The following is an 8504-nucleotide window of genomic DNA, read 5'->3' as shown; positions in this document are numbered from 1 at the left end:
GGGGGCTGGTGAGATGGCTCAGTGGGTAAGAGCACCCAACTGCTCTTCCAAAGGTCCGGAGATCAAATCCCAGCACATGGTGGCTCACAACCATCCGTAACGAGATCTGACTCCCTATTCTGGTGTGTCTGAAGACAGCTACAGTGTACTTACATATAATCAATAAATAAATCTTAAAAAAAAAACTGCTAAAAAAAAGAAAATAGAAAAGGTGATGACCTAGGTGTGGTAGCGCACATCTTTACTCACCGCATTCGAGAGGCAAAGGTATACAAACCTCTGAGTTCAAGACCAGCCTGGTCTACAGAGCGAGTTCCTGGACAGTCAGGGCTACACAGGGAAACCCTGTCTCAGAAAGCCAAAGGAGGTGGCCAGGGGAGACAGGGGACAAAGCAAAAGGTGATGTTTCAGCATTTGCTAGTGGAAGGAGTCATTGGCATATATGGCATATGAGTTGATGCAAAATGAATCAGTTCCCCTCTGCAGAATCTCATAGCTGCCCTTCCTCCTGTACTGGGAAGCCATTAAGGTGGGTCAATCCTTGTGACTCCATCGAATCTACAACTTGACGACCTAATGAAAAAGCCAGACATGACAGCATATTCCTGTAGTCCTAGCACCCAGGGCGCAGAGCAGAAAGATTATTGAGGCTAACCTGGGCTATACAGAAACACCCAGAGCAGACTCAGAAAACTACAAGATCAGACCAGAGATACAGCTTAACTGGAGAGTACTTGCCTAGCAGGTACCAGGCCCTCTGTTAAACCCCGAGCACCAGGAAGAGAAGACATGAAAACATCAACACAGGCATCAATACTAGCCCTATAGGACCCTTACTTTTGAGCCATGACTCAGAACACAGTACAGTACCATTATTTGACACAGGGGTTCAATAGCAGGATGGGGTGTTTCTCTCTATTTTGGATTTCTGAAATATCCTCACACGCGCTCATTTATTTTTAATGTACGTTCACCCGAGTCCTACACACATCATGCACATAAAAAGTGTTCGTAAGATCTATGAGCATTTGAAAACTTAATCAAAAGAACACCCATGTATTTACCACCTGCTTGGGAAGTGTATATCAACTTATTATTAATAATAAGTTCCTACTATTTTCTAGGTATTTATGATGTGCCAACCCTGTTGCAAGTATTTTGCATATATTATCTGCTGGGTCTTCCTGCTACCCTTGTGAGTTAGCTACCATTAGCATCATCTGACTAACAGAAGAGCAGGTGGGGAGGGGGCTTTAGAGAAAGAGCAGCGAAGCCCAGGGTACCAGAAAAAGCATACTTAGATCCTGGCAACAAGCATCTGAAAAAGACATAAAATGGAAAAAAAGAAAAATGTACACCTTTCTGACTCAAGATGAACAGACCAAGCTGAACCTCCCGGTGGCTCGATTCATAAGGACTGCACTGTGTGTGTGTGTGTGTGTGTGTGTGTGTGTGTGTGTGTGTGTGTGTGTGTGTGTGTTGGGGATTCTCCTGGGGGTGGTCCCTCCGCCAGGTCACTAACCCGTGCCTCTGAACTGTGAGATCTCCACCTAGGCCAGAGATTCTGGTCTCTCGGCCAGAAGTGTCTCCTTACTGAGCCTTTCTTGCCCTGCTAACATTGCCTCCTCCAAAGTGTTTGCCTACAGATTATAGCAGCCATCTACACTGCAAGGTAGCCCCGAGGGAGACTGATGAACAAGGAACAAGATCGTAAATACTCTAATCCTGCAGTTTAAAAAGGAAATCAAACTACCGGGGGCTGGACAGATGTCTCCGTGGTTAAGAACACTGACTACTCTTGCAGACGACCCCGCCCAGCACCCAGGTGGCAGCTCACATCCGGAACTTCAGTTCGAGGGGATCCGATGTCCTCTTCCAACCTCACCTCTGCAGGCTCCTGTAAGTGTGTCTACAAGCTGCATTTTTGGTGGAGGAGAGAATTGAGGAGTCTTCAGGGAAGCTTGTTCTCCAGGCTTCTGTAGAACCAGTGCCTGAGAAATGGGCCTCTCTTAATTGCTTGTCCCTGCTGCCAGGAGTCAAAGCTCTGAGCTTTGCTGCTCTGCCGTTGAGCTGCATCCTCTGCACTGAGCTGCACCCATCTCCTCAGCTAACACTGACCTCTTAAGAGCTATGCTCAGAAGAGCTGGCTCCACAGTCAAGAGCATTAGTTTTTCTTGCAGAGAGGACCTGAGTTCGATTCCCAGCACGGTGACTCCTAATAGCCTGATAGCCTCCATGGGGACCAACTATTCACTCAGTGCACAGACACAAATGCAGGCAAAATATCCATAAACATAAAATAAAAGTAAATAAATATTAAAAAAAATCAGACAACTCTGCCTCAGTGACCCAGGGGTACACAGTGGTCCGATACCCTGGCCCCTGCCACCGTGTCCCCCGATCTTCTGCTTCTCAAGGCCTCATTTTGAAATCACCAGCAGTCTGAACTCCAGCCATCTCTCCAGCCCGCAGTGGGTTAGTATCATTTAAAAAAAAAAATGATGTCAGTTGATTATACAAGTAAAACGGGCTCACCGTAGGACTGCCTGTTTATTAAGAGAGTAAATCAGCAGAAAGAAAGCACGGCCCCAAAGCAATTAAAAGAAACACAATTGTCTTTCTTTTTTTTCAAATGGAAGATACACTTATGTGTGTCTTAAATTAAGAAAAATCAATAAAAATGATAAAATGCCATGCCAGAGTGACTCTAGGAGAAGCTGTCTGCTTACACAGCATGGTGGGGGGGAAGCTGCCGTCACTACAGAGAGAGAGACCTTTGTGAGAGTGAGTCAGAGAGGCTTTCCTGTCCTTAGTCCACAACACCTGCCGTCCACCGAGAGCTTCTGTCTTCCCCTGTTAAAATTCTATAAAATGTGTCTGTCCTTTGTGCCCTTATCTCATTACCCACCAGGTACAGGATGAGACCAACGGCAAACCGACCACTGATCTGTATCTTACATGAAAACACCCTGCTCCTTACACTGCCAGGGAGATGTGGTGTACATTGCCCCCGAGACAACAGATCTCAGACCACTCCATCCACCTGCTCGCACTCTCTCTGCCGCTGCTAGCCTGAGTCGGAATCTCCCACAGTCAATGCTGTGTGCTTTGCATCAGCCCTCTTCGTTCCCAATTAAAACCCCTACTGGAGTCTTGGTTCTTATTCCTGTAATCATGGTCGACGGTCCTTTTGTTGGATATGGCTGTCTTTTTGGAGCACCACCCAGGCACACACAATAAGACAGTTTCTGGGATGTGGGCGTTGCACTTGGCATCCAGGTGTCTTGCCAGCCAGTTCCCCTCTCCACACCCACTCTGCTGCTGCTTCTTCTCCCTTGGCTCACCCAGCCTCCCTTCACAGTGTGCGTGGAGCTCACCATCATTGTCCTGCCTCACCTCCCTCTGCACATGAGGATCCTTGCCCTACCTGCGTTGGTTACTTTTCTTATTACCGTGACTAATTACCTGACAGACAGAGCATCTGTGGAGAGACTAGCTCTTGTATTGTATGGATGCATCACCTGTCAATTAAAAAAGCCAGTAACCTATGGCAGGAAATTTAGGAGGTGTTACATCCGGGAGGCAGAAAGGATTCTAGGATACAGCCAGGCACACAAAGAGCTGCCTGGGAAGATGTGATGAGATGGACACGTGATACCTGAGCATAGTTAACCAGCCACATGGCAGAATGTAGGTTAAAATAATTGGGTTATTTTAGTTATGATTCTAGTAGAGCACATAGAAGAAAAATAAGAGAATTCTACAATTCAAAAGAAGGGCCCGGAAAAGAGGCGGTACTAGTAGAAGAGTAATGTAAAACACTTCCATTTAGGATGGTTGTCAGTTTTAAAAACGTGAAGAAACTGGAAACTTGTGAGAATATACAATCAGGCAGACACAGATATTCAACTTTTGGAGTCAACAAAACTAAGAGACTCAAATAGATGTCAGCACAGCCTTCTTCCTAGAAGTCAGCCGCGGAGAGCTGAAGGACCAACAAAGTGTAGTGCAGATATGTAGCTAACTAGTACTCAGCATAGAAGGAAATCATGGTTAGCGCTACTGTACAGATACGTCATCAGGACATCACTGAGACCAGCCAGTCACAAATGGGCAAAGACTGGGTAATTCCACCTAGGGGAGTTACTTAAGAATAATTAAATTAGTAAAGATAGAAGACAGAATGAGGCTTATTAGAAAAAGAAGGGGGAGCTGGGAGTTGTTTAATGGATGGGAGTATTGGTAACATATAAGTGCACTTAATTCCGTTTGAACCGTAAGCTTTAAAGGGGTTAAAATGGAGATGGAGGTTAGGCGGTTGAGAGCTCCACTCTTGCACAGGACCCGCACTCAGTTCCCAGCACCCACCTTGAGGGACTCACAATCGCCTCCAACGCAGGCTCCAGGAGAATGCGACGCCCCGTTTGACCCCGAGGGCGCTGAACTCAGGAAGCACGCCAACACCCAGATACAAGATTAAAATAAGTCTTGAAATATGGCTCAATTTATACCAAGAGAGTAGCAATAGCTAAGTGGGAAGAGCCAAACAGAGGAGGAGGAGCAAGAGGAAGGGGGGGGCAGCATTTGGGATGTAAATATATGAAATAATTTTTTTCTTTTTTTAAAAAAAAAGGAGGAAGGGTATGGAAGCTTGAAGAGCGGGACCTGAGGTCTGTGAAGTTGCCCCCTCCTCCCCTTCCGGTCTTTGGGGTGATGGGGAAAGGAGAGGTCTGATAGGGGCTCGGGCAGGTCTATCCAAAGAATTATCCTTTCTCCCCCTCCCTTCTCCCTTCCTCCTTCCCTTCCCTTTTGCCCCCTCCCCCTCTCCCCCTCCCCCTCCTCCGAGTGGGCACAATGCTACCTACCCCAACCCTCCCAAGGCAACCCCAAGTCAGTGAGTTAAATTCAGAAGTCAGGGGAAGGCCTAGACGTCACTGGCTATTTAAAAAGAGCGTTTTAATCGCCATAAATCCGTTTCTGCTGTCCCCCTAAGCCATGAGTGCTCGAAGGAGGCTCCAGTCCGCTAAAGGGGTGTGAATTTATTCCCAGGAGGAGACGGGGGAGGGCGGCGCGGTAGGTGTTTAAACGTATAAAGTATAAGATTCCCATGGCCCACACAGAGATCCAGTTTATCAACCACACAGAGATCCACAGTTTATCAACCTCGTTAAGCGGGAGGCGACAAGAACACTAAAAGGGGAGGGGCGGTAACAACCTTGAACAAGGGCAGGGCGCCCTGGCTCGGAGCCCACGCAGATTCCCGGAGCCTCACCCGGCGCCGCCCTGCTCTGCGGAGGATTTGCTGGGCTCGGCGGCTCCTCCCCTCCCCGCCCTCGCGCAGCCTCAGCCCGCAGGGCTCAGCAGGGCCCGGCGCCTCCCGGGAGTCCGAAGCGGCGACGCCCATGCTGGCCGCGGCAATGTGTACAAAGCTGACGGCGGTTCAGGCAGCTGTGTCTCTGTGGCGCAATCGGTTAGCGCGTTCGGCTGTTAACCGAAAGGTTGGTGGTTCGAGCCCACCCAGGGACGGCAGTGTTTCTTTTTGCAAAATTTAGAAATGCTTTCTGCCATCCTGGGACGCCCAATCTGTTGGATGGCTTTCTAGGGCTCAAGCTACAAGCAGGCCTGCTGCTTCCACTAATTTTCAAGAGGGTACATGCAAGTCTGTTTCTGGAGCTTCGTCCAATCCTGCTCAGGAACGGCTAGCTGCTTTTTGCACTGGAAACCGGCAACCGGGACCACCCAGAAACAGCACCATTTGTGTGGCTCAGGAAAAAACAAAACAAAACAAACAAACAAACAAAACGACCCGCGGAACCTACTAATACAGTCTACTTCCAAATGGATGAGCAAGAGATAACATTGTGGGCAGAGAGTTTGGGGACAGCAGGCCATGCTGACTTTAGCTAAGTGGCTCCCAGACTTGGGCAATGGGTTTGAATCTATCTAACTACATTATATTTAACCTTAGACTGCTGTCAATTTCCCCCCTCACATTTAACTTTATCAGAAATTGTATAAGTTCGTGTTTAAAAGAGAGCCAGGAGTGGCGGTGATGCCTTTAATCCCAGAACTCAGAAGTCAGTAAGACAAATCATGGTGAATTCCAGGACAGCCAGGGGTACATAGAGAATTCTTGTCACAGAGGACGTTTTATGTTTTTTTCACGAAAGACTTTCCATAAAGACAGGAAGTTGTGACGTGAGGGTTTTGTATCTGGATCTACACCCACTCCTGTAGAATAGAGAGAACGGGAGTCTACAGAGTGGTTCTCAACCTGTGGGTCACGACCCCACTAGGATCGTATAGCAGGAATCCTGCATTCAAGATATTCATAATGATTCATAAAAGGAGCAAAATTACAACTATGAATGAGATAATTTCATGGTTGGCAGTCCCTGCACCATGAGGAATTGTATTGAAGGGTCACAGCACTAGGAAGGCTGAGACCCACTGTCCTATGATGACGTAAACATTTCCGATCTACACTGCAAGAGCTCTCACTGCTAGCCACATCTGGCTTCTGAGTACTTGAAATGTGGCTAGGACAACTGAGGGATGAGTGTCAGAGTAACGCCAGGCCCTGGAGACGGTGCCGTGCACTCTATCCTAGCACTAAACAGAAACAGCAGGAACAGGGCCTTACTGTGAGGGCCGGACTGGCCTAGAACTCATGGCCCGGCTGCCTCAGCCTTCTGAGTGCTGGGATTATAGGTGTGTGCTGCCATGACCAAGAAAGACTGGATGTCAGTGAATGTAGACAAATGCAGTTTTAGTTTTTAAATATGTCTAATTTTTATTGCATTTTTATTGACACATATGTGTGTACATGCAACCGCATGCACGTGGAGGTCAGAGAAAACTTTTGGAAACTGGTTCTCTTCTGCACCCTTAAGGGTCCCAGACACTGGACTCAGGTCTGTAGGCTCTGCAGGGAGCACCTTCACCTACTGAGCCATCTCACTGGGTTAAATTTAAGCAAATTTAAGTAAATGTGAGCAAGTAAATTACAAACAATTCAGGATTAGAGGATGAAGTTCAAGACTGCTATGGGTAGGGTGTTTGTGTTCCCCCACCTTCCTGTGTTGAATTCCTCACTGTTGATAGTCCTGGGCCCTCATGAGGGGGTATGGCCCGCACAAGAGGCCAAGGGAACTGGTTTGTCCTTACTACCACGGGGTACAGTAGCATCAGAAGCAGATGAGACCTCACAGGGCACCAAATCTGCTAGTGTTTTTGTTTGTTCATTTGTTTGTTTGTTTTTGTTTTTCTGACACAGGCTTTCTCTGTGTAGCCCTGGTGTCTGGGAACTCGTCAAGCTACCCTGGAACTTGAATGCTTCTACTAAATACCTGCTGACTTAAAAAGCCCAAAGGAGCCTGGGATGCTAGGCAGAGTAAGAGAATTCCCCAGAATGTTCTTAGGTTCATGCCTTTCTGAAGTCTCCATAATGCAAGGCATGAAGATTCCACACTGCCTATTGGTATATACCTCACAGGAGAAGCAAAGAAAGAGAGTTGGGCCACATGATCATGTCTACACTGTAGGGGTTTTGTTTGTTTGTTTGTTTGTTTGTTTGTTTGTTTTGAGACAGGGTTTCTCTGTGTAACAGAGCCCTGGCTGTCCTGGAATTTGTAGACCAGCCTGGCCTTGAACTCACAGAGATCTGCTTGCCTCTGCCTTCAGAGTGCTGGGGTTAAAGGTGTGTGCCACCACACTCAACTTACACTGTAAATCTTACCTAGCACATCTGCTATTGTTAGAATTAGGAGGGCTTCCGTCTTGATACTGAACATAGTTACCAGAGGGTACAAGCTCCACAGAATGGGACCTGGCTGCTGTGCCAATGATCATTTTTAGGCCTGTAGACTTCGTTCCAACACCTGAACTGAGCACACAGAGCCTTGTCCTGTGTCCCTCTGTGAAAATTCCCTGCTGACTATAGGCTACTTCCAGGGGCCTTTCCCTAATATGTCCTTGACCCCATTTGTCAGAGTAACAGCTGAGCAGTCTCCTTCTATGAACTGCCATACCACCCTGAAACCAGCAAACTGCTTGTCGCCAGCCCTGGGAAACAAAGTCACCGAGAGCAGTGACTCCGTTGTCCGTGGGACACAGGGCTGTCACAAGATCAGTACAGAAGCAATCCTGCTTTGCTCAGGGTTGGATGATGGAGAAAGACATGATGACACCTGATTGGTGGTCAGCATGAGACCCACAGAATTATTTCTAGGCTGTTGAGGAAGCAATCATCAGGGCTGGACCTGTATCTTCCTGACATGGACCAAGTCTTCAAGACCAAACAGGAGGAGGAACATTTAAGACTGGAAAACTCAAGCTAAGAAAGCAGATAGGGGGTAAATGCAAGAAGCACGGGGGACAAATGTCCTTCACTGAGCTTGTAGGTCAGGCTCTGGAGACCCCTGGATGAGGCCACACCTCAGGTGAAGTTAGGAACTAACTCCCAGAGTTCCTGCTTCAGGAACAAGAGGTAAAAGTGAGGCTAC

General features: G+C 47.6%; 1 non-coding gene across 1 annotated transcript; it reads left to right on the top strand.

Moving 5' to 3' along the window:
- The first annotated feature begins 5452 nt into the window (after window positions 1-5452).
- Trnan-guu lies at window positions 5453-5526 on the top strand. Its single transcript has one exon. It is a non-coding gene; the product is annotated as a tRNA-Asn (tRNA).
- Window positions 5527-8504: the final 2978 nt, after the last annotated feature.

Source organism: Mus caroli, chromosome 5 (genome assembly GCF_900094665.2).
Source record: "Mus caroli chromosome 5, CAROLI_EIJ_v1.1, whole genome shotgun sequence".
In the NCBI taxonomy this organism is placed as follows: domain Eukaryota; kingdom Metazoa; phylum Chordata; class Mammalia; order Rodentia; family Muridae; genus Mus; species Mus caroli.
Note: the sequence above shows the minus strand (reverse complement) of the source record. Positions and strands in the feature narration are given on the sequence as shown.